General features: G+C 53.6%; 1 protein-coding gene across 2 annotated transcripts in view; it reads right to left on the minus strand.

The window, feature by feature from the left end:
• The window catches only part of SART1 (spliceosome associated factor 1, recruiter of U4/U6.U5 tri-snRNP), a 254,620-nt gene that overhangs the window by 100,591 nt on the left and 127,725 nt on the right, over nucleotides 1–26,304 (minus strand). The gene's annotated exons all lie outside the window — the stretch shown is intronic.

Here is a 26,304-nt window from a genome sequence, read left to right on the forward strand (position 1 = left end):
GAAGTGCACCATGATGTGTACCTTTTCCATTTGTATGAGTAAGACTTTCTTGTGGAAGGCTTTCGTGAAGCTATCAGGACTCGAGAAACGGAATCTGAAAGGTTAAATGGTTGAAGGACTAACCTTTCAACATCCATGCCGTCAGGGACAAGGCTTGGAGGTTGGGATGGAGGAGGCATCCGTCGTTTTGAGTGAGCAGATGCGGGTCCATTCCCAGAGGAATGTGCCTGCGGATGGAGAGATCCTGGAGTATTGGAAACCATACTTGGCGTGGCCAGTAAGGTGCTATCAGGATCATGGTTCCTCCATCCTGGCGTAGCTTCACGAGAGTCCTTGACACAAGAGGGAGTGGAGGGAATGCATAGAGCAGACCGGTTGTCCACTTGAGGGAGAAAGCATCCCTCGGCCGAGAGTGCTGGCTCCGAATGAGAGAGCAGTAATCGTGCACTTTGTGGTTCTGAGGGGACGCAAAGAGGTCTATGCGGGGAGAACCCCACTTGTGAAACAGAGAGGTCGCTACCAGAGGATCGAGTGACCACTCGTGTGGGTGGAAGACTCAGCTCAGCTGGTCTGCCAATACATTGTCTACTCCCGGCAGGTAAGTGGCCCTGAGGTACATGGAGTGGGAGAGGGCTTCCGCCCAGATCTGCGCAGCTTCCTGACACAGAAGGAAGGAGCCTGTGCCTCCCTGCTTGTTTATGTACCACATGGCCACTTGGTTGTCCGTCTGGATTAAGATTATCTGATGAAAGAGATGATCTTTGAAAGTGCGGAGCGCATAGCGGATTGCTCGAAGTTCCAGGAAATTTATCTGGTGTTTGGCTTCCTCTTTGGACCATAACCCTTGGGTTTGAAAGTCGTCCACATGGGCTCCCCAACCCATGTGAGAAGCGTCGGTGGTTAGGATTACTTGCGGATCCGGTGGAAGAAAGGGTAAGCCCTGAAGGAGGTTGACCTGAGTCGTCCACCAGGTTAAGGATAGGCGCAGAGCTTGTGTGACTGTGACTATGGAGGACAGAGGCTGAAAAGCTTGAATCCATTGGTGTCGTAGAGTCCATTGTGTTACTCTCATGGCTAGTCGGGTCATGGGAGTGACTTGAACCGAGGATGCCATGTGTCCTAGGAGAATGAGGAACTGGCGAGCCGTGGCAGTGTTCTGAGACTGGAGCTGGCGAGCCAGGGACATTAGGGTGTGGACCCTCTGAAGTGGAAGGTAAGCCTTTGCCTGTAAGGTGTCCAAGTCTGCTCCAATGAAGAATAAGGTTTGAGACTGGACTAAGCAAGATTTCTCGTAATTGACAAGAAACCCTAAGGAAAGGAGTGTTTGAATTGTCAATTTTAGGGAGGATTGAGCTATCTGTTGGGTGGAGGCCCTGATTAGCCAATCGTCCAGGTAGGGGTAGACGTGGACACCTTCCTTCCTTAAGAATGCTGCTACCACTACGAGACATTTGGTAAAGACTCGTGGGGCAGAAGCCAGACCGAAAGGTAGGACACGGTATTGATAATGGTCGTGGCCTACGAGAAACCGCAGATATTTGCGATGGGATTGTGTGATCGCAATGTGGGTATAAGCGTCCTTGAGGTCGAGAGAGCACAGCCAATCCCCTCTTTGTAGCAGAGGGAGCAGTGCGCCTAGGGTTACCATTTTGAACTTCTCTCTTTGAAGGTATTTGTTGAGGGCTCGAAGGTCCAAAATGGGACGTAGTCCCCCTGATTTCTTTGGTATTAGGAAGTATCTGGAATAGAATCCATTGCCTCGTTGAGAGGGAGGAACGGGTTCTATAGCATTTGATTGCAGAAGAAGAGACACTTCCTGTTGTAATTGAGCCAAATGGGTGGATAGACTCCACGCTTGAAGAGGCGGGGAGTCTGCCGGAAGAGTTATGAAGTTGAGGTGGTAACCCTGTGCGATAATTGTTAGCACCCACTGATCTGAGGTGATCTGCAACCAAGGTTGTAGAAAATGGTACAGTCTACCTCCTACAGGAATGTCTGGAAGAGGGGTTTGGCATGTGTTCCCTACAAGGGAGTCAAAGGCCAGCCGCAGGCCCCAGTGGAGGGGCTACAGTAGGCCTTTGTTTCCTAGGCTGACGCGGCTGAGGCCTAGTAGAGGATCGAGCTGGACGAGGCCTGGCCGATGGAGGGTAGTAACGGCGTGGCCGAAAGAACGACTTCTTAGAGTCCTTCTTAAGTGGTTGTTTGGAGGAAACCTCAGACGGAACAGAAGAAAGTTGTTTCAACGTCTCGTGGTGATCTTTTAATTCAGCTACAATTTGCTGAATTTGTTCCCCAAACAAATTGTCCCCTAAGCAGGGTAAATCCGCTAAACGATCCTGGACTTCTGGGCGAAGGTTGGATGATTTTAACCAAGCCCAACGTCTGGCCGAAATGGCAGTAGCTGAAACCTTTGTGGAGGCATCAAAGATGTCATAAGCCGTTCTGATCTCGTGCTTCCCTGCTTCAAACCCTTTGTTAAGAAGGGCCTGAAGCTGTGGCTGATATTGGTCAGGTAATGTGTCAGCAAAATCTTGCATCTGTTTAAGGATGGCTCTGTTATATTGCGTCATGTAGAGTTGATATGAGGCTATGCGAGAAATCAGCATAGCTCCATGGTACACTTTCCGTCCCACACTGTCCAGGAACCGATGGAGTCAAAGGATAAAATCGGTGGAGATATTCGAGAAGGCACCGATGGGACCACCCCGGAAGGGGGAATCAGGAACGGTGTTTCTCCCGCCGATGAAAATCCAGTCGGAGACGATGGCGCTTTCCCTGTACGTACCAGGATCAGTCCAGGACACCTGGGTTGTGACTCCGCACCAGTAGATCCGCACCAGTAGATGGAGACAGACTAAAACTTGTGGGCGGAGCCATATATGCCCCTGTGCCAGTCACAGCCCCTCAGTCTTACTCTGTCTCCAGTAGATGGTGCAGGTGCGGTCACAGCTCCTGCCTGCCCTGGTTCTGGTACTCCGTCAGGGTTGGTTCTTTACTTGGTTTTAGGCCAGTTTAGGCTATAGTTGTTTTCTTTTGGGAATTTTGCATTTTGCATTGTAAATTGTCACTGCCGTCCCGTCCGCCCTGCCTCCCAGGGGGGTTGAGAGGTCCTGAGGGGACTACCCTCCCCCGGTTGAGGCCGCTGCTAGGGTCGAGGACCCGGCTACGTGAGTAGCAGCGTCTGGGGTGACACCGGGGAGCCCGGTTCACTCACCCCTGCTGGATTAGGGCTCCAGGACGGTGGATAGTGACAGGTTTTTTTGTAAAAAAAAAAAAAAAAAGAAAGTTGTTGATTTTGTTTCCGGCTCTGTTCCTTCGCGTCGCCGCTCCGTGTTGGCTCCGGGGGGGCGCTGATGGCGGGGGGAGGTCGGTCGCCTTAATCCTACCTGTTTATTCGCGTGGCTCTTCTTTTCGTCGCGTTTCGCCGGCATGCCTCGGGGCTGGGTCGTTTGCTCCCAGGAGGTTCCTAGGTCCTGAAGGGACCATTCCTCCTGGTAGAGCACCATTCCTCCTGGTAGGGCACTGGCTGGGCTACGGGTCGCGGATCCGGGGTTCGCTTACAGCCCAGCCGGGGGATACCGGGGGCCCGGTTCTCTCGCCCCGGCCAGACCGCCGTACCGCTGCGAGGGACAGCTCAGTTTAAAAAAAAAAAAAAAAAAAAAAAAAAAAAAACGGTGCAGTTTTCTTTTCAGCGCGCCGGGTTCTCTGCTGCAGCGGTCGTTTCGGCGTTTCCCTCTTTCTCCCTTCTCTCTTTTTAATTTTGCTTTTTTGGCACGCTTCCGAGCAGGCCGCTTGGGTCGGCCTGCTCGACTTGCGACTCCAGCGCCGTGCGCCTCTAGCGAGCGCGGTTTCATCAGGCGGCAAAAAGGGGGGGCACAGGATCGTCGGCCTGTCTTCAGGGGGTGCTTGTTCGGCGGCAGCCTCTCGCGTTTGCGGTCGGGGACCATCCGGCGGCCTTCCCCAAGCTGTTCCTGTCTGCCGCGGGAAAAGATTTAAAAAAAAAAAAAAGCCGACCTCTCGCGCGAAATTGGCGGGAACGTCGGCCATCTTGGTGCCAGCGTCGAGCGCGACACCAAGCGGCAGGTCCCAGGATTTCCCTTGTTCCGTTCCCCCCCTCCCCCCCCAGCGGCCGACTCCACGGTCTATTTACCATCGGAGGCGGTGGGGGGGGAGGGCTGGGGGAGAAACGCTCTTTGCCCCTGGTTTGCTTTTGGCCTGGCATGGGGCCTTTTCTGTCCCTGGTTTTCTTTTGGCCTGGCTTAGGGCCTTTACGGCCCGCAGAGCCCTCAAGCGACCTTCTGGCCAGGTGGGGGGGGGCCTGAGAGGCCAATCAGTTTGGACTGGACGCGTATTCGGCCGCGGATCGCGGCAGCGCGATTCATAGCCAGATCGCCCGTTGGGGGCCCTACCGCCTAGCTTGGGCACGGACCCTGCCTCTGACTCGTCGGATCCGGTATTTCCTAGGTGCCCTCCCCTCCTCCGAGGGGGGCTGGGGGAGAGGTCTACATCTGATTCGTCGGGTCCGGAGATTTCCAAGGCGTCCTCCCCGCCTCCGAGGGGGGCTGAGGGGGATGGCGCGCCGCCGCAGGGGGGCGGCGAGGCAGACACAGGCTTCGGAAGGGGATCACTTGAGCTTGATCCGCCTCTTCATCAGGAAGTAGATGGCCCCTGATTCCCGCCATCCTGGAGGGGTTGGGCATCGCCACCCCGCTGCGGGTAGGCTCGGCTGGGCTTCCTTCCTTTTCACCTCTCTGGGTCAGCCCTGCCCTCTCGAGAATAGGATACTCCGGCGTTGCACCTTTAGGTCACGAACGCTTTGGGTAAGCTCTCTCCCTTGCCGGAGATCGAAGGATTTCCCTAGGGGAAATCGGGGTTTTTCCAACGGCCCGAGGATAAATTCAGGGCGCGGGATTCGTTTTCGGCCAGGTCCCGCTTTCGTGATCCCAGGACGTCACGTCCTCAAAGTCTCCTGGTCAGGCGTATAGGACTTCTTCCTCCAGGACCCCGCCATGGCGGCAGCAGTCCTTCGGGGGAAACGAGGGAGCCCCGGAGTGCGCAGGGGTCCTAAGCTTCACAATGAAAGGGGGTCGGCCTCTCGCTCTCTCACCGCAGCCACAGCACGCCGTTCCCAACGTCGGGGCACGGTGGATTTCAGTTGTCGAGAGATGGGCCGGTGTAACGTCAGACCAGTGGGTCCTCCACGTGATCAGACTCGGCTGCCTCCTCCGTTCCGGTCAACCACACGGCAGGGGCCGTTACTCCATTTACTTCCTCGCCCCAAGAAAGGCGGCACGGCCAGATCTATTCTGGATCTCGGTGGAGTGCACAGATGCCTTTGCGTTTCTCACTTCAACATGGAGTCGATTCGGTCGGTAATTGCTGCGGGGCAGCCCGGCGAGTTTTCTGACCTCCCTAGCTCTCGCGGAGGCGTATCTTCGCATAGGCATTCAGCTGTCGTTCCTGCACTTCGTCAGGTTCTGCGTTCTAGGACGGCATTGCCAGTTTCAAGCGCTCCCGGTTGGTCTCGCGACGGCCCCCGTACGTTCACGAAGGTGATGGTCGCGGTGGCGGCGCGGCTGCGCCAGTAAGGTCTCCTGGTACATCCTTACCTGGACGATTGGTGAGCTGCCAGCTCAAGTAAGGCGCTTCTTGTCTCTCAGCCGGCCGCGGGTCTGCGACTGCCTTACGGTCCTGGGCTCTATGGCTTCCACACTCGCGCTGGTTCCCTGGGCGTTCGCTCATCTGCGACCATTACAGTCATCCTTACTATCTTGCTGGGCGCCGGTTTCCGAGGAGTTCCGCTTACCGCTTCCACTAGGGGGACACGCGAGGTCCAGCCTGCTCTGGTGGCTGGATTCCAGTCATCTGTCCTCTGGAGTGTCTCTTCTGGTGCCCAATTGGACGGTGGTGACCACGGATGCCAGCCTCTCCGGTTGGGGAACGGTCTGCCTAGGGAGCTCGGTCCAAGGCCTATGGTCAGTGTCGCAAGCCCAGTGGTCTATCAACAGACTAGAGACCAGAGCGGTCCGTCTGGCTCTGCAAGCCTCCCTACCGGTAGTGCGGGGAGAAGCAGTCCGAGTGTTGTCGGACAACGCGACCACCATGGCCTACATCAACCGCCGAGGCGGGACAAGGAGCCCACAGATGGCGGAGGAAGCTCGGCGCTTAATGGTCTGGTCAGAGCTACATCTCGGCGACACAGCAGCCTCTCACATTGCAGGAGTCGACAACGTTCAGGCGGATTTTCTCAGCCGGCATCGCCTGGATTCTGGAGAATGGGAGCGGGCGGACGAAGCTTTCTTCTCATTTGCGAAACGTAGGGAGTGCCCCACATGGATCTGATAGCCACGTGGCACAACGCGAAGGCTCCGTGATTTTTCAGTCGGCTTCGAGAAAGGGGGGCAGAAGGCATCGATGCGCTGGTGCTTCCCTGGCCGACGGATGTTCTGCTGTACGTGTTTCCCCCGTGGCCGATGATCGGCAAGATTCGGCGGCGCATTGAGTTGCACCCAGCCAACGTGATCCTGGTGGCACCGGAGTGGCCACGCCGGCCGTGGTTCGCAGACCTCCTCCAGCTCACAGTAGCGGCACCCCTTCAGCGCCAGGGAATGGCGGGTCTACTCCATCAGGGCCCCGTCTGTTTGGAGGATGCGGATCACTTCTGTCTCGCAGCATGGCTTTTGAGAGGAATCGGCTGAGGAGAAAAGGTTACTCAGATGCGGTGGTAGCCACGTTGCTACGTTCCAGGAAACAGTCGACGTCCCTGGCTTATGTCCGTGTCTGGGTAGTTTTTGAGGAATGGTGCGTGCAACGTGGGGTGGGCCCCACTACGGCTTCTGTCTCCGACATTCTGGCATTCCTCCAGACAGGTCTAGCCAAAGGTCTGGCTTGCAGTTCTCTATGGGTCCAAGTGGCGGCGATCGGTTGTTTGCAAGGTGAGATCCGTGGTACGTCCCTGGCTCTTCACCCGGTTATCTCCCGTTTACTTCGGGGAGCTAAGCACCTTCGTCCTCCATTGCGTCTCCCCTGTCCGGCTCGGAACCTCAATTGGGGTGAACCTTTGAAACACGTAACTATTAAGGACCTCACGTTGAAGACGGTGTTCTTGGTGGCGGTCGCTTCGGCACGGCGTGTTTCGGAGTTACAGGCCTTGTCCTGTAGGGAACCCTTCTTGCGCATTTCCGATTCCGGTGTTTCTTTGCGGACGGTTCCTTCCTTCCTGTCGAAAGTGGTGTCGGCCTTCCATGTAAATCAATCGGTTGAGCTGCCCGCTTTCGCGGTTGGGGAGCCCTCTGATCCAGAAGCGAGGGAATTGCGGACGCTTGACGTGCGGAGATCCCTCCTTCGCGGTCTGGAGGTCACTTATCCATTTCGGGTCACAGATCATCTGTTTGTTTGGTTCTCTGGTCCAAAGACAGGAGCTGCAGCGTCCCGCACGACGATTGTCCGTTGGCTCAAGGAGGCCGTTGGTTCGGCGTACTTGGTGCGGGGAAAACCACTTCCCGTGGGTCTTCGGGCTCGCTCGACTCGCTCTCAAGCTGCGTCTTGGGCGGAGGCTTCTCAGGTGTCGCATCAAGAGATTTGCAGGGCGGCTACCTGGAAGTCGTGGCATACCTTTATCCGGCATTACCGGTTGGATGTCCGGGCTACCGATTCCGGGGATTTGGAGAGATGGTACTCCGAGCGGGACTCTCTGCTTCCCACCCTCGGTAAGTTGGCTCTGGTACATCCCAGGTGTCCTGGACTGATCCTGGTACGTACAGGGAAAGGAAAATTAGTTTCTTACCTGATAATTTTCGTTCCTGTAGTACCAAGGATCAGTCCAGGATCCCGCCCGCAGTGCTGCGCTGAAGTAACGGAGAGTCCGCTCACTGTTCTGGGTTAATCTTGTCCGCTTGTTTCGCTCTCTCGGTTGGAGGGTCCGTTTCCAGAAGGGATGTTTCTTTCCCCGTTCTATTAGCGGTTTATAGTTAGTTTTGGTTTTAGTTCTCTGGTTGTGTTTCTACTTTGACATTACGTATGACTGAGGGGCTGTGACTGGCACAGGGGCATATATGGCTCCGCCCACAAGTTTTAGTCTGTCTCCATCTACTGGTGCGGATCTACTGGTGCGGAGTCACAACCCAGGTGTCCTGGACTGATCCTTGGTACTACAGGAACGAAAATTATCAGGTAAGAAACTAATTTTCCTGTCGGTGCTACTGGAATCATCGAGGGAAGGGCATGTACAAGTGCCTCCATACGTTGTAGTAGCGGTGCCAGCGCTTCCACCAAAGGTTCGGTGGTCGGTTCCTTCCTCGGTGGCGGAGTCTGTGCCGGGGTCGATGCCGGTGGCGGTGCCGGAATCGGTGCCGGAGACGGTGCCAATGGAGGTTGGAATTTTTGCATCGCTTTCTCGATGGCCTCCTGGACCAGCCGGTCCAGTTCTGCCCGGAGACCAGGGGTAACAATACCTGGCTCGACGGGAGAGGGAGGCTGAGGCAGAGCCGGAGGGACCACCGTAACCGGTGGGATCACGGCTCCCACACCCCGAGAGGGTGAGGGTTTCCTCGATGCCTGCGAACGAGACGTGGACGGTGCCAAGTCTGATCGAGGCCTCTTAGTCGGTGGCTCGGCTTGTTCAGAGGTCGATGACTGTGGATCCTCGACAGGCCGAGACTTGTGCCGTCGATGGCGATGCTTGTCCTTCCGGTCTCCTCGCCCATCCGGGGAGGGGACAGGAGTCGACGGCCGAGAAGTCATCGATGGTGGACGGTCACCGGAGGGTTGACGATGGTGGTGCAACTTCGACGGTGCCGGTTCCGATGACGTCGATGGCGTTGGGGTGGGTGCATGGAAGAGGAGCCCCATTTTCTCCATCCTGGCTTTGCGACCCTTAGGTGTCATTAGGGCACATTTGGTGCAAGTCAGGACATCATGCTCACTTCCCAAACACAAAACACAAACCCTATGGGGGTCAGTGATTGACATAGTCCGGGTACAATCCGGGCATCGACGGAACCCCGTCGCCATGGCTTAAGGCCAAATTTAGTCGCGGGCTCGGTAATTGCCAACAGGCCTCAAGGGCCAAATTCGACGGTAGTCGAAGAAAAAAGGCAAAAAACTTACCGGTTTCCGCGGAGGTGACAAAAATTTGTCGAAGGGAGACCCCTGAGGGGCAAATTTTCTTCGGAAAGAAAAATACCGAATTCCTGTCAGGAACGTGGTAAGAGAGCTCCTTTCACCGCGTGGCAACTGCTGCGCGGAAAAAAGAAGACTGAAGGGAGACCCCTGCTGGCTGCAGGGTCAGTGCCTTGCTGGGCATGCCCAGTGGGGGCCAGTCAAAGTTCTGTTTAAACTTTGACAGAAGTTTTCCGTGGTGGGCTCCATCCTCGATGTCACCCATTTGTGAGGACAACCATCCTGCTTGTCCTGTGAGAATAAACAATGTGGATGGATCTGAGAATAACTGGAACTGCGAATGGAAAACCACCAAACGCATAGTAACATAAACCGTGAACTAATTAAGAACTTACAGAATGACCCCTAGTCAAAACCACCCTCTGGATAAGACCAGGAACAAATCAGTAGACAGACGAGCTGTAGGAAGCTTACCCAAAAAAAACCCCAAAAACCAAAGGAGGGCGTCTGGACTGATCCATGGTACTACAGGAACGAAAATTAGCAGGTAAGGAATCATTTTCTTTTCCCTGTACGTACCAGGATCAGTCCAGACCGTGGGATATACCAAAGCTCCCCTAAGTAGGGTGGGCCCCTGAAAGCCCAGCTCGGATGACCTGAGCCCCCCAAAGGAACCAACTTCTGGAGTTGGAAGATTCAAACGATAATGGCGCGCAAAGGTATGAAGTGACTTCCAAGTCGCCACTCTGCAAATCTCCTGCGGTGACACCGCCTGGACCTCTGCCCAGGACGCTGCTTGGGCCCGAAGAGAATGCGCCTTAATGCCCACCGGAGGTGTTGGCCCGCACCAAGGTATGTGACCGATATAGCTTCCTTCAGCCAGTGGGCAATGGAGGTCTTCGAAGCCTTGTGACCCTTCCAGGGACCACTCCAGAGGACAAACAAATGGTCTGATAAGCGAAATTCATTAGTAGCTTCCAGATAGCGCAACAGTGCACGCTTGACATCAAGCTGCCGCAACTGATGGGAATCCTCATCCGAAAAGGAGGGGAGCTCCACCGATTGATTCAAATGAAAGGTCGAAACCACCTTCGGCAAGAAAGCAAATGTTGCTTACCTATAACAGGTGTTCTCACAGGACAGCAGGATGTTAGTCCTCACATATGGGTGACATCATCAGGATGGAGCCCAATCATGGAAAACTTCTGTCAAAGTTTCCAGAACTTTGACTGACCCCTACTGGGCATGCCCAGCATGGCACTAACCCTTCAGTCTTATTTGATAGCTACAGGCAGTGCCCAAAAAATAAAACAAGAAAACGTTACGAACCCAACACTGCGGGGTGGCGGGCGGGTTTCATGAGGACTAACATCCTGCTGTCCTGTGAGAACACCTGTTACAGGTAAGCAACATCTGCTCTCTCACAGGACAAGCAGGATGGTAGTCCTCACATATGGGTGAGTACCGAGCTGAGGATGTCCGAACATGCACTAAATGTACCCAACGGCGTGCAACAGGCACAACTGGAGTGGAATTTGGTAGAGGACATCCTGAACCCCACCGGGCAGGCGGAAGGGTGTTGGTACGTCACGTTGGAAATAGGTTACGCAGGACAGATTGGCCGAAGATGGAATCTTGTCTTCTGGCTTTGTCCAAGCAATAGTGGGCTGCGAAGGTGTGGCGAGAACTCCAGGTGGCAGCCCTGCAAATGTCAGGAAGCGGCACAGATCTTAGGTGTGCTACAGAAGTCACCATGGCCCTCACAGAGTGTGCTTTAACACGGTCTTGGAAAGGAATGTCTGCTTGCTGATAGCAAAAAGATATGCAGTCTGCCAACCAGGCGGAGAGTCTGCTTACCCACAGGTTGCCCTAATTTGTTGGGATGGAAAGAGACGAATAACTGAGTGCTCTTCCTGTGGGCAACTGTACGGTCTAGGTAGAACGCTAGAGCCTGTTTACAGTCGAGGGTATGCAGAGCCTGTTCCCCTGGGTTGGAGTGGGGCCTGGGAAAGAAGATAGGTAGTATGATGGATTGACTAATGTGAAACTCCGAAACTACCTTAGGCAAAAAACTTAGGGTGAGTGCGGAGTACCTCCCGGTCCTGCAGGAGTTGAGTGTAAGGCGGATAGGTAACTAGGGCCTGTAACTCACTAACCCTGCAAGCTGAAGTGATAGCCAAAAGAAAAATCACTTTCCATGTGAGATATTTTAGGTCACAGGAGTGAAGAGGTTCGAACAGTGGTTTCATGAGCCGCCCGAGAACCAGATTAAGGTCCCAAGAAGGGGCCGAAGGATGTAAAGGTGGCTTGATATGGAGCAAGCCTTTAAGAAAATGTGTTACGAGGGGTTGCATCGATATAGGGACATCCCCGACACCTTTATGGAAGGCGGCTACCGCACTGACATGCATTCTGATGGAAGAGGTCTTTAGACCTGATTCCGATAAATGCCACAGATAGTCCAAAAACCTTGGGATTGGACAGGAAAAGGGATCAAGGGATTGCGAAGAGCACCTTGATGTATACCTTTTCCATTTATAGGAATAAGACTTTCTTGTGGAAGGCTTCCGTGAAGCAATCAGGCCACGAGAAACCAAATCTGAAAGGTTAAGTGGTTGAAGGATTAACCTTTCAACATCCATGCAGTCAGGGACAAGGCCTGAAGATTGGGATGGCGTAGACATCTGTCGTTCTGAGTGATCAGAAGCGGGTGCGTTCCCAAGGGTATGTGCCTGCGGATGGAGAGATCCTGGAGTATGGGAAACCACACTTGGCATGGCCACTGAGATGCTATCAGGATCATGGTTCCCTTGTCCTGACGGAGCTTCATGAGAGTCTTCGAGAGAAGAGGAAGTGGAGGGAATGCATAAAGCAGAAAGGCTGCCCACGAGAGGGAGAATGCATCTCTGGGCCTAGAGAGCGCTCGCTCCGAATGAGGGAGCAGTAATTGTCCACTTTGTGGTTGTGAGGGGACGCAAAGAGGTCTATTTGGGAATAACCCCATTGCTGGAAGAGAGAGGTTGCTACAGAGGGATTGAGAGACCACTCGTGCGGTTGGAAGACATGACTCAGTTTGTCTGCCAAGACATTGTGCACTCCCGGCAAATAGGTGGCCCTGAGGTACATCGAGTGGGAGAGCGCTTCTGCCCAAATCTGCACAGCTTCCTGACACAGAAGGAAGGAGCCTGTGCCTCCCTGCTTGTTGATGTACCACATGGCCACCTGGTTATCCGTCTGAATCAGGATGACGTAATTTGATAGGCAATCCTGAAAAGCTCTGAGAGCATATCGCATTGCTCGAAGCTCCAGGAAATTTATCTGGTGTTTGGCTTCCTCTGGAGACCAAGATCCTTGTGTCTGTAGATCGTTCACATGAGCTCCCCACCCGAGGTTGGAAGCGTCGCTGGTGAGAATAAGTTGAGGATCTGGTAGGTGAAAAGGTAGTCCCTGGAGGAGATTGTTCTGATCTTTTCACTAGGCGAGAGACAGACTGAGTGCATCAGAGATGTGGACAATAGTTGACAGAGGCTGAGTCGCTTGAATCCATTGTGACCTCAGAGTCCAATGCATGACTCATGGCCAGGCGGGCCATTGGTGTGAGATGAACTGAGGACGCCATGTGTCCGAGAAGGACAAGGAATTGCCGAGCTGTTGCTATATACTGAGACTGCAACTGGTGAGCAAGGGACACGAGGGTTTGCACTCATTGTTAAGGTAGAAAGGCTTTTTGCCTGTAAGGTGTCCAAGTCTGCCCCAACGAACGACAAGGTTTGAGATGGGACTAAATAGGATTTCTCGTAATTGACGAGAAATCCTAGAGAAATTAGAGTGTGTAGGGTCAAATCCAGGGACGATCGAGCGGCTTGCTGGGTTGGGGCCCTGATTAACCAGTCTTCTAGATAGGGGTAGACGTGAACACCTTCTTTCCTGAGAAAGGCTGCGACAACCACGAGACATTTGGTAAAGACTCGTGGTGCCGATGCTAGGCAGAATGGAAGCACCCGGTATTGATAGTGCCTTGGGCCTACTAAAAACCGGAGGTACTTGCAATGAGCTGGAGCTATCGCAATGTGGGTGTATGCGTCCTGGAGGTCCAGAGAGCAGAGCCAGTCTCCTCTTTGTAGAAGAGGTAGAAGCGAGCCTAAGGTTACCATCTTGAACTTTTCCCGCTGGAGGTACTTGTTGAGGGCACGTAGATCCAGAATTATTGGAAGAAGCCCCCCGGATTTTTTGGGGATCAAAAAGTACCGGGAATAGAACTCTAGGCCTTGTTGCAAAAGAGGAACAGGTTCTATTGCCCTTAACTGGAGAAGGGAAACTACCTGCTCCAGAAGGACAGAGTGGTCGGTTACTCTCCACGCTTGTAGAGGTGGTCGGTTACTCTCCATGCTTGTAGAGGTGGTGAAAGTTCAGGTGGTAACCGTGAGCAATGATTGCTAGCACCCATTGGTCGGTTGTGATTGATTGCCACATGCCGTGAAAGTGGCACAATCGACCTCCCACTGGTATGCTTGGCAGAGGAATCAGACTGCTGCTCTCCAAGGGAAAGTCAAAAACCTGAAGCAGGCCCTGGCTGGAGAGCTGCTTGTGGCTTTTGCTTCCGGGGCTGGCGAAGTTGAGATTTTTGATAAGGCCTCGTAACTCGGGACCTTGTTGGTGGAGGATAGTACTTCCTTGGGCGGAAGAATGACTTCTTAAGAGTCCTTCTTGAAGGGCTGTTTAGAAGGGGCGTCAAAAGGTATCGATGAGAGCTGTTTGAGGGTTTCATGATGGTCCTTTAATTCAGCCACTATTTGCTGAATCTGTTCACCGAACAGGTTATCTCCTATACAGGGCAGGTCAGAGAGCCTGTCTTGTAGTTCTGGGCGAAGGTCAGAAGACTTGAGCCAGGCCCAGCGTCCTGCCGAAATGGCAGTTGCAGACACTCTAGTGGAGGTGTCGAAGATATCATAAGCTGTTCTTATCTCATGCTTTCCTGCCTCAAACCCCTTGTTGACAAGGATTTGAAGATGTTCTTGGAATTGTTCAGGCAGGGTTTCAGAGAAGTCCTGTATTTGCTTGAAAATGACCCTGCTGTATTGGGTCATGTACAGCTGGTAAGAAGCAATTGAGATGAGCATGGCCCCTTGGAACACTCGTCGACCAATATTGTCTAGGAACTTGTGTTCCTTGACAGGAGGGGTAGAGGAGTGAGGCTTCGTCCTTTTTGCTTTCTTTTGAGCTGATTCTACCACAACTGAGTGGTGGTCAAGCTGAGATTTTTGAAAGCCAGGGGCTGACTGTACTAGATTTATTTATTTATTTAGCTTATTTATATACCGTTTACCAATATAAAAAAATTGACCAAAACGGTTTACAGCAATAGGTAGATAGGTAGAGTCAGCCCTTCTGTGTACTGGGGCAATGGATCCAGGGTTTTCCCAGTTCTTTTTGAGGAGGTCAAGAAGAACTTGATGAATGGGAATAGAAGTGATCACTATAGGGGCATCCAGGAACTGGAGAAGCTCCATCATCTGGTGCCTATCATCTTGCTCCATCTGAAGCTGAAAAGGGACCAATTCAGACATTTCCTTCACAAAATTAATGAAAGAGAGGTCCTCTGGAGGAGAACGCTTTCTACTTTCAGTAGGAGAGGGAGGTGAAGGTAAGTCATCGGTGTCTGTGGAAGTATCATCATCCCAGGTGTCATAAGGATCAGCAAGCTGACCTGTAGGACAAGAAAGGGGTTGGATACCCGAAGGGCCCGGCTAAGGCTCTGAGAAAATTGAAGGAATCACCGGGGGGCACCGTGGACGCCCTGGGGGGGTATCTGTGCCAGCATCGAAGGCATCTATGGCGCCGATGTGCATATCGCCCCCGATGAATGAATCGGTGGCGAGGGACGACATGGCATCGATGGCGGAGGCAAGACCCTGAAGGAGGAATGCGGAACGGTGTTTCTCCTCCTGATGAAGCTGTCATCGGGGAGCGCACAGGAGCCATCGGAGACCCGGGAATCACCGGTGGAAGGGCAGTCATGAGCGCCTCCCATCCGGGATAGCAGCGGTGCCAGCGCTGCTGGAATCGGGTCGGTGACCAGTTCCACTCTCTGTGCCAGTGTCTGAGGAACCTGGAGTCGTTGCATCACCTTGTCGATGGCCTCCTGGACCAGCCGGTCCAGTTCTTCCCAGAGACCTGGGGCAATCATCCCCGGCTCCGTGACGGAAGAGGGAGGCTGAGGCACAGTCGGAGGGACCACCTTTACAGGCGGAATTGCGACTCCCAAACCCCGATCGGGTGAGGGTGGCCTCGATGTTCCGGTCGCAGGAGTGGTCGGTGCCGTTCCTGGACGGGGCTTCTTCGATGGTGGCTCGGTCGATGATTTCGCTCCCTTGACGGTCCGAGACTTACGATTGCCGATGGCGATGTTTCTCCCTACGATCCCCTCGATCTTGAGGGGGAGAAACTGGAGTCAATGGCTGTGAAGACGTCGATGGCGGGCAGTCACCGGACTGTTGTCGATGCTGGTGCGACTTTGACAGTGCCAATTCCGATGACGTCGATGCGATGGACGGCGTCGGGGTGTGAGCACGGAAAAGGAGTCCCATCTTCTCCATTCTGGCTTTGCAACCTTTTGGTGTCATGAGGGCACATTTGGTGCAAGTCAGGACATCATGCTCACGGCCTAAACACAATACACAGACTCCCCATGAGGGTCTGTGATAGACATGGTGCGAGTACAGTCCGGGCACCGACGAAACCCCGATGACATGGCCATAGAAAAAAATCGAGCCGCGGTACGGTCGACGGCCAGTAGGCTGCGAGGGCCAAACTCGACTGTAATAGACGAAAAACGGTGAAAAACTTACCGGAGTACCGCGGCCTGAGAAAAGTTAGAGGAGGGACCCCTGTGGGGCAATCTAATTTTAATTAACTCCGTGAGGAAAATTCCTGTCAGGAATCTCTTCAGAGCTCCTAAACCACGAGGCTACTGCTGCGTGGAAAAAAGAAGACTGAAGGGGGACCCCTGCTGGCTGCAGGGTTAGTGCCATGCTGGGCATGCCCAGTAGGGGCCAGTCAAAGTTCTGGAAACTTTGACAGAAGTTTTCTGTGATTGGGCTCCATCCTGATGTCACCCATATAAGAGGACTACCATCCTGCTTGTCCTGTGAGAACGAGGGCACAGTGGACAACATGACCCCCGAATCCGCAATACAGAGAAAAGGCTCCCTGCACGACAGGGCTTGCAGCTCCGAGATCAGTCGGGCCGAACAAATAGCCACCAGAAACACCGTCTTCAAGGTGAGGTCTTTAAGAGTCGCCCTCTTGAGTGGCTCGAAAGGAGGACTTTCCCAAGATCCAAAGAACCAAGTTTAGAATCCAGGAGGGACATAAACTGCATACCGGTGACTTGACATGCTTCACTCCTTTAAGGAATCGAATGACATACGGATGAGATGAAAGCGGAGTTCCTGCCAGGCGCAAAAGAGCCCCAAGGGCTGCCACCTGAACCCACAACGAGTTGTAAGCCAGACCCATGTCGAGCCCGCGTTGCAGGAAAGCCAGGACCTGGGCTATTGACGCCCGGTGTGGCGAGATATTAGCAGGACCACACCAGGATTCAAATACCTTCTAGACCCGGACATAGGCCACTGAGGTTGAAGTCTTCCGAGCCTTGAGAAGAGTAGAAATAACCGCTTCATGATAGCCCCACTTTCTTAGTCTGCACCTCTCAAAAGCCAGACCGCAAGACAAAAGCGTTCTACCTGGTCGAAAAATACGGGGCCCTGCCGCAGAAGGTTCGGAAGATGGCCCAGGCGCAGAGGACCTTCCTCAGCTAGGTTGACCAAGTCCACTAACCACGGACGTCGCGGCCACTCCGGAGCCACCATGAAGATGGAACCTGGATGCAATTCGATTCGTTGGAGAACCTTTCCCACCAGAGGCCAGGATGGAAACACAGAGGACGTGCCGCGGTCACGGTAAGACTAGGGCATCCATGCCTTCCGCCCCATGTTCTCTTCGTCGGCTGAAGAAGCGCGGAACCTTTGCGTTCCGTTGCGTGGCCATCAGGTCCAGATGAGGACACCCCCCACCTCCTGAAGAGAAGACAAGTCGCCTGTTCGGACAACTCCCACTCTTCTGGATCGATGTGCTGACGACTCAAGAAGTCCGCCTGGACATTGTCCACTCCCGCAATGTGCGAGGCCACTAGATGGGAGAGATGGAGTTCCACCCAAGGAAGGAGCATGTCCGTCTCCTGCGACACACGACGACTTCTGGTTCCTCCCTGACCGTTTATATAAGCCACAGTTGTGGCGTTGTCTGAGAGTATGCGAACTGCAAGGCCTTGGACCTCTGGGAGAAAACCTCGAGTACTAGACGGACAACCCTCGTTTCCAGACGGTTTATCAGCCAGGCTGCCTGCTTCGTGGTCCATTCGTGTGCCAAGAGCTGGCTGCACACTGCTCCCCAGCCTGCGAGACTGGCATCCGTAGTGATGACTATCTAGTGTGGTATTTCCAAGTCCACTCCCTGCAGGAGGTGGTCCAGACTGAGCCACCACGAGAGACTTTCGCTGACTACTGGAGGAACCGGCAGAGGAGCCTGAAACTCCCTGGAGATCAGCTTTCAGTGGGAAAGCAAGGCTCTTTGTAACGGTCGCATGTGTGCCAGAGCCCATGGGACCACATCTATGGTGGAGGCCATGATACCCAGAAGCTATAGATAATCCCAGGCGGTAGGGGGGAGAAGGCACCGAAAGCATCGTACCTGCGACTGCAGGGCCAGCGCTCGCTGCACTTGAAGAGAGACCTTGCCCACATCGGTATTGAAGTGCGCTCCCAAGAAGAAGTCGAGAGATTGCGACGGAGTGAGCTGGCTCTTAGCAAAATTGACCACCCAGCCCAGCGACTGAAGAAGATGCAGAACCCTGTGGATGGCTTGCTGACAGAGGTGGCTGGATTTCGCCCGGATGAGCCAGTCGTCGTGATAAGGGTGGACCAAGATGCCTTCCTTCAGCAGAGCCGCTGCTACCACCACCATGATCTTGGTAAATGTTTGAGGCACCGTCGTAAGGCCAAAGGGCAGAGCCTGAAATTGGTAATGATGCCCCAAGATCTTGAACCGCAGAAAGCGCCGATGGTCCTTTCGGATGGGAATATGAAGGTACGCCTCCGTCAAATCCAACGAGGCAAGAACTCGCTGCGGCGTACCACTGCAATCACCGACCGAAGGGACTCCATCCAAAAATGAGGAATATGGAGAGCCCTGTTGACCATCTTGAGGTCCAAGATTGGGCGAAAGGACCCCTCCTTTTTGGGGACCACGAAGTAGACGGAATAGTGGCTGCGTCCATATTCCGCTAGTGGCACCGGAACGATGGCCCCGAGAGTACGAAGGCGATCGAGTGTCTGGCGGACAGCTTCCCGTTTGCTGGACGGACCGCATGGGGAGAAGATAAACCGGTTCCGAAGAGGCTGAGCAAATTCTAAAGCGTAACCGTGTTGTAGAATATCCAAGACCCACTGGTCCGAGGTGATCTCGGTCCACTCCCCGAGGAAGAGGGAGAGACGTCCCCCCTATTCTGGGACTCGAAGAGTGGACCAGCAACACCCCATTGGGAGGCCTTAGAGGCTGCTCCTTGAGTAAAGGTATTGTGAGTGGGTCACCGCCCACGAAAGGACTGAGACCAAGACTGCGATCTAGAAGTAGGAGACTTGTGAGCCAGAGGTCTAGACTGGTGGAAACGACGCTGCCCCCGGAAACGAGTGCACGAGGAACCGAAGACCCTGGAGCTGTGAGGTCGGTCCTCCGGTAGCTTATGCACCTTATTGTCGCCCAGCGACTTAATCAGCTGGTCCAGCTCGTCCCCAAACAGTAACTTCCCTTTAAAAGGGAGGGAACCCAGTTGCGCCTTAGATGAAGAATCCGCGAACCAGTTACGTAGTCAGAGGAGACGCCTTGCCGAGACAACGGACACCATGGACCGCGCTAAGACCGGAGAAGATCATATAAGGCATCCGCCCTATTTGAGACAACCGCCTCCAGGCGCTCCACTTGCTATGCCTCCTCCAAAGAAAGGTCTCGGGAACTAAGAAGTTGCTGGACCCACCATAACCCCTGCTCTCTGCATCAAGGAACTACAGATTGCTGCTTGACCCCCAAAGCAGATACTTAAAAAACCCGCTTTAAATAAACCTCGAGTTTGCAGTCCTGCAGATCTCGCAAGGCGGCCCCTCCTGTGACCGGGATGGTAGTTCTCTTAGTGACCGCCGTCACTGCCGAGTCCACTCGAGGAACCGTGAGGAGCTCCAGGTACTGCTCCCGGAGTGGGTATAGCTTGTCCATGGCCCTGCCGACCCGCAGGAATGCCTCAGGGGTGTCCCATTCCTTAGTTAACAATTGCAGTAGATTAGGATGAAATGGAAAAGTCTTAGCCGGTGGACGGAGCCCCGCCAGAACCGGATCTCCCTTCTTGGAAGTGGTAACTGGTTTCGGAGACTCCTGTGGAGGGTCCAAATCCAATTCTTCCAGAACGTGTGGGATAAGGTGGTCTAATTCATACCGTTGAAGTAGCCAGAGGACCCTGGGGTCATCGCTCTCTACCTGTGGAGCTGTGTCATCCAGCACCTGATCCCCAAAGGGATCTTGGGGGGGGGGGGGGGGGGGGGGGGGGGGGGAAGAGGAGGAGGCGGGGCCGATAGAGAAAGTTGCGAGACCACCCGCACCAGAGAGGCTGATGGGACCACAGCCGAGTCAGGAGCGACCCCCAGCCCCCCATGGGACTCCTCCACCCTAGGGACCTTCGGTGGGGGGGGTAAACCCGGGTCAAGAGGCTGCTGGTGCTGGCTCAGCCGAGCCAAATATGCACTATGCATTAACAAAATGAAATCCGTTGAAAAAGGCTCGGGAGGAGCCCCCCCCCCCCGAGGCAAATCCCCATCAGGCAAGTCCACCGGAGTTAAAATCGGGGGCGAGGGAGCTGGTGCGAGGTCCAAATCTGCAGTAGAATGCACTGAGGCAGCATCGGAAGAACCCAAGATGGCCACCGTTCCCGCGTCGGCCGGGAACGGGGCCGGCCCTGCAACTGCCCGGCGCGATTTTGCGCGCGAAACGGCGCGGCCGTCCGACCAAGAGGAGCCCTCCCCTCCGGGGAGGCAACCGGCACACAGACCCTTCCGAGACACGCAAAAGGCCAGCTCCCCGCATGCGGGGCATCGCGCAGCATGGAGGTAGGACTGAGAAAGCAAATGTTGCTTACCTGATGTAACAGGTGTTCTCACAGGACAGCAGGATGTTAGTCCTCACAAATGGGTGACATCGAAGATGGAGCCCACCACGGAAAACTTCTGTCAAAGTTTAAACAAAACTTTGACTGGCCCCTACTGGGCATGCCCAGCAAGGCACTGACCCTGCAGCCAGCAGGGGTCTCCCTTCAGTCTGATGTTCAAAGCTACAGGCAGTGCCTAAAAGTAAAAACAAAACAAACCCAACCCCACGGGGTGGCGGGCGGGTTTCGTGAGGACTAACATCCTGCTGTCCTGTGAGAACACCTGTTACATCAGGTAAGCAACATTTGCTTTCTCACAGGACAAGCAGGATGGTTGTCCTCACAAATGGGTGAGTACCGAGCTGAGGATGTCCTGACTTGCACCAAATGCACCCAATGACGTGCAACAGGCACAACAACTGGGTTGGAATTTGGGAAAGGGCATCCGCACCCTACCGGGAGGTGGAAGAGCATTGGTACATCACGTTGGGAAAAGGTTACGCAAGACAGATTGGCCGAAGATGGAGTCCTGTCTTCCAGCCTTGTCCAAACAATAGTGGGCTGCAAAGGTATGGAGAGAACTCCAGGTTGCTGCTTTGCAGATGTCAGGAAGCGGCACCGATCGAAGGTGTGCCACTGACGTCGCCATGGCCCTCACAGAGTGTGCTTTAACACGGTCTTGAAAAGGAATGCCAGCCTGCTCATAGCAGAAAGAAATGCAGTCCGCCAACCAGGAGGAAAGAGCCTGCTTACCCACAGGTTGTCCTAATTTATTAGGATGGAAAGAGACAAACAACTGAGTGCTCTTCCTGTGAGAAACTGTACGGTCCAGGTAAAAAGCTAGAGCCCGTTTACAGTCTAGGGTATGCAGAGTCTGTTCTCCAGAGTTGGAGTGGGGCCTGGGAAAAAAGATAGGTAGTACGATAGATTGATTGATATGAAACTCCGAAACTACCTTAGGCAAAACTTTAGGGTGAGTGCGGAGTACCGCCCGGTCCTGCAGGAGCTTAGTGTAAGGCGGATAGGTAACTAGGGCCTGCAATTCACTAACCCTGCGAGCTGAAGTAACAGCCAAAAGGAATAACACTTTCCAAGTGAGATATTTCAAGTCACAGGAGTGCAGATATTCGAAAGGTGGTTTCATTAGACGACCAAGAACCAGATTAAGGTCCCAAGATGGGGCCGGAGGACATAAGGGTGGCTTCAGATGGAGCAAGCCTTTAAGAAAGCGTGTTACGAGGGGTTGTACTGAAATAGGATTACCCCCAATACCCTTATGGAAGGCGGCTACCGCACTGACATGCATTCGTATAGAAGAGGTTTTAAGACCTGATTCAGAGAGATGCCATAAATAGTCCAAGAATTTTGAGATTGGACAGGAAAGGGGATCAAGGGACTGAGAAGTGCACCATGATGTGTACCTTTTCCATTTGTATGAGTAAGACCTTCTTGTGGAAGGCTTTCGTGAAGCTATCAGGACCCGAGAAACGGAATCCGAAAGGTTAAATGGTTGAAGGACTAACCTTTCAACATCCATGCCGTCAGGGACAAGGCTTGGAGGTTGGGATGGAGGAGGCATCCGTCGTTTTGAGTGAGCAGATGCGGGTCCATTCCCAGAGGAATGTGCCTGCGGATGGAGAGATCCTGGAGTATTGGAAACCATACTTGGCGTGGCCAGTAAGGTGCTATCAGGATCATGGTTCCTCCGTCCTGACGTAGCTTCACGAGAGTCTTTGACACAAGAGGAAGTGGAGGGAATGCATAGAGCAGACCGGTTGTCCACCTGAGGGAGAATGCATCTCTCGGTCGAGAGTGCTGGCTCCGAATGAGAGAGCAGTAATTGTCCACTTTGTGGTTCTGAGGGGACGCAAAGAGGTCTATGCGGGGAAAACCCCACTTCCGAAACAGTGAGGACGCTACGAGAGGGTTGAGTGACCACTCGTGTGGTTGGAAGACACGGCTTAGCTGGTCCGCCAATACATTGTGTACTCCCGGCAGGTAAGTGGCCCTGAGGTACATGGAGTGGGAGAGGGCTTCCGCCCAAATCTGCGCAGCTTCCTGACACAGAAGGAAGGATCCTGTGCCTCCCTGCTTGTTTATGTACCACATGGCCACTTGGTTGTCCGTCTGGATTAAGATTATCTGATGAATTAGATGATCTTTGAAAGTTCGGAGCGCATAGCGGATTGCACGAAGTTCCAGGAAATTTATCTGGTGTTCGGCTTCCTCTTTGGACAATAACCCTTGGGTTTGGAAGTCGTCCACATGGGCTCCCCAACCGATGTGAGAAGCGTCGGTGGTTAGAATTACTTGCGGATCCGGTGGGAGAAAAGGTAAGCCCTGAAGGAGGTTGACCTGAATCGTCCACCAGGTTAAGGACAGGCGCAGCGCTTGTGTAACTGTGACTATGGAGGACAGAGGCTGAAAAGCTTGAATCCATTGGTGTCGTAGAGTCCATTGTGTTACTCTCATGGCTAGTCGGGTCATGGGAGTGACTTGAACCGAGGATGCCATGTGTCCTAGGAGAATGAGGAACTGGCGAGCCATGGCAGTGTTCTGAGACTGGAGCTGGCGAGCCAGGGAGATTAGGGTGTGGACCCTCTGAAGAGGAAGGTAAGCCTTTGCCTGTAAGGTGTCCAAGTCTGCCCCAATGAAGGATAAGGTTTGAGACTGGACTAAGCAAGATTTCTCGTAATTGACAAGAAACCCTAAGGAAAGGAGTGTTTGAATTGTCAATTTTAGGGAGGATTGAGCCATCTGTTGGGTGGAGGCCCTGATTAGCCAATCGTCCAGGTAGGGGTAGACGTGGACACCTTCCTTCCTCAGGAATGCTGCTACCACTACGAGACATTTGGTAAAGACTCGTGGGGCAGAAGCCAGACCGAAAGGTAGGACACGGTATTGATAATGGTCGTGGCCTACTAGAAACCGCAGATACTTGCGATGGGATTGTGTGATCGCAATGTGGGTATAAGCGTCCTTGAGGTCGAGAGAGCACAGCCTAGGGTTACCATTTTGAACTTCTCTTTTTGAAGGTATTTGTTGAGGGCTCGAAGGTCCAAAATGGGACGTAGTCCCCCTGATTTCTTTGGAATTAGGAAGTATCTGGAATAGAATCCCTTGCCTCGCTGAGAGGGAGGAACGGGTTCTATAGCATTTGATTGCAGAAGAAGAGATACTTCCTGTTGTAATTGAGCCAAATGGGTGGATAGACTCCACGCTTGAAGAGGCGGGGAGTCTGCCGGAAGAGTTATGAAGTTGAGGTGGTAACCCTGTGCGATAATTGTTAGCACCCACTGATCTGAGGTGATCTGCAACGAAGGTTGTAGAAAATGGTACAGTCGACCTCCTACAGGAATGTCTGGAAGAGGGGTTTGGCATGTGTTCCATACAGGGGAGTCAAAGGCCAGCCGCAGGCCCAGGAGGAGGGGCTACAGTAGGCCTTTGTTTCCTAGGCTGACACGGCTGAGGCCTAGTAGAGGATCGAGCTGGACGAGGCCTGGCCGATGGAGGGTAGTAACGGCGTGGCCGAAAGAACAACTTCTTAGAGTCCTTCTTAAGTGGTTGTTTGGAGGAAACCTCAGACGGAACAGAAGAAAGTTGTTTCAACGTCTCGTGGTGATCTTTTAATTCAGCTACAATTTGCTGAATTTGTTCTCCAAACAAATTGTCCCCTAAGCAGGGTAAATCCGCTAAACGATCCTGGACCTCTGGGCGAAGGTTGGATGACTTTAACCAAGCCCAACGTCTGGCCGAGATGGCAGTAGCCGAAACCTTTGTGGAGGCATCGAAGATGTCATAAGCCGTTCTGATCTCGTGCTTCCCCGCTTCAAACCCTTTGTTAAGAAGGGCCTGAAGTTGTGGCTGGTATTGGTCAGGTAATGAGTCAGCAAAATCTTGCATCTGTTTAAGGATGGCTCTGTTATATTGCGTCATGTAGAGTTGATATGAGGCTATGCGAGAAATCAGCATAGCTCCATGGTACACTTTCCGTCCCACACTGTCCAGGAATTTATTGTCCTTGACAGGCGGAGTGGAGGAGTGTGGCTTTAGACGTTTGGCCTTTCTTTGTGCGGACTCAACCACAACAGAGCGATGATCCAGTTGAGGCTTTTGAAAGCCTGGTGCTGACTGGACGAGATATGTGGAGTCAGCCTTCTTGTTAACTGGTGATACAGATGAAGGAGATTCCCAGTTTTTCTTTAAGAGATCGAGAAACACCTGGTGAATGGGGATGGAAGCGATGATTTTTGGGGCATCCAAAAATTGAAGCAGTTCCATCATCTGGTGTCTGTCATCGGTCTCAGATTGCAGCTGAAAAGGTACAATTTCGGACATCTCCTTTACAAAATTAATAAAGGAGAGATCCTCTGGAGGAGATTTTTTTCTACTCTCTGTAGGAGAAGGCGGTGATGGTAAATCTGTGTCAGAAGATGTATCATCACCCCAGGTATCATAGGGATCACTTGGGGGTTGAAGCCCCGATGGACCTGGTTGAGGATCCGAAGGCATCGAAGGAAACCTTGGAGGAACCGGTGGTACAATCGGCACTGGGAACGGCATCGAGGTTTTCGGTGCTGCCGATGGAGTCGGTGCCGGTCTTGGAATCGATGGAGCCGAAGGATAAATCGGTGGAGATATACGAGAAGGCACCGATGGGACCACCCCGGAAGGGGGAATCAGGAACGGTGTTTCTCCCGCCGATGAAAATCCAGTCGGAGACGATGGCGCTGTCGGTGCTACTGGAATCATCGAGGGAAGGGCATGTACAAGTGTTTCCATACGTTGTAGTAGCGGTGCCAGCGCTTCCACCAAAGGTTCGGTGGTCGGTTCCTTCCTCGGTGGCGGAGTCGGTGCCGGGGTCGATGCCGGTGCTGGAATCGGTGCCGGAGACAGTGCCAATGGAGGTTGAAATCTTCGCATCGCTTTCTCGATGGCCTCCTGGACCAGCCGGTCCAGTTCAGCCCGGAGACCAGGGGTAACAATACCCGGCTCGACGGGAGAGGGAGGCTGAGGCATAGCCGGAGGGACCACCGTAACCGGTGGGATCACGGCTCCCACACCCGGAGAGGGTGAGGGTTTCCTCGATGCCTGCGAACGAGACGTGGACGGTGCCAAGTCTGATCGAGGCCTCTTAGTCGGTGGTTCGGCCTGTTCAGAGGTCGATGACTGTGGATCCTCGACAGGCCGAGACTTGTGCCGTCGATGGCGATGCTTGTCCTTCCGGTCTCCTCGCCCATCCGGGGAGGGGACAGGAGTCGACGGCCGAGAAGTCATCGATGGTGGACGGTCACCAGAGGGTTGACGATGGTGGTGCAACTTCGACGGTGCCGGTTCCGATGACGTCGATGCTATCGATGGCGTTGGGGTGGGTGCATGGAAGAGGAGCCCCATTTTCTCCATCCTGGCCTTGCGACCCTTAGGTGTCATTAGGGCACATTTGGTGCAAGTCAGGACATCATGCTCACTACCCAAACACAAAACACAAACCCTATGGGGGTCTGTGATTGACATAGTCCGGGTACAATCCGGACATCGACGGAACCCCGTCGCCATGGCTTAAGGCCAAATTTAGTCGCGGGCTCGGTAAGTGCCAACAGGCCTCGAGGGCCAAATTCGACGGTAGTCGAGGAAAAAAGGCAAAAACTTACCGGTTTCCGCAAAAGTGACAAAAATTTGTCGAAGGGAGACCCCTGAGGGGCAAATTTTCTTCGGAAAGAAAAGTACCGAATTCCTGTCAGGAACGTGGTAAGGGAGCTCCTTTCACCGCGTGGCAACTGCTGCGCGGAAAAAAGAAGACTGAAGGGAGACCCCTGCTGGCTGCAGGGTCAGTGCCTTGCTGGGCATGCCCAGTAGGGGCCAGTCAAAGTTCTGTTTAAACTTTGACAGAAGTTTTCTGTGGTGGGCTCCATCCTCGATGTCACCCATTTGTG

The sequence above is a fragment of the Rhinatrema bivittatum genome, chromosome 8 (assembly GCF_901001135.1).
Source record: "Rhinatrema bivittatum chromosome 8, aRhiBiv1.1, whole genome shotgun sequence".
NCBI lineage: Eukaryota > Metazoa > Chordata > Amphibia > Gymnophiona > Rhinatrematidae > Rhinatrema > Rhinatrema bivittatum.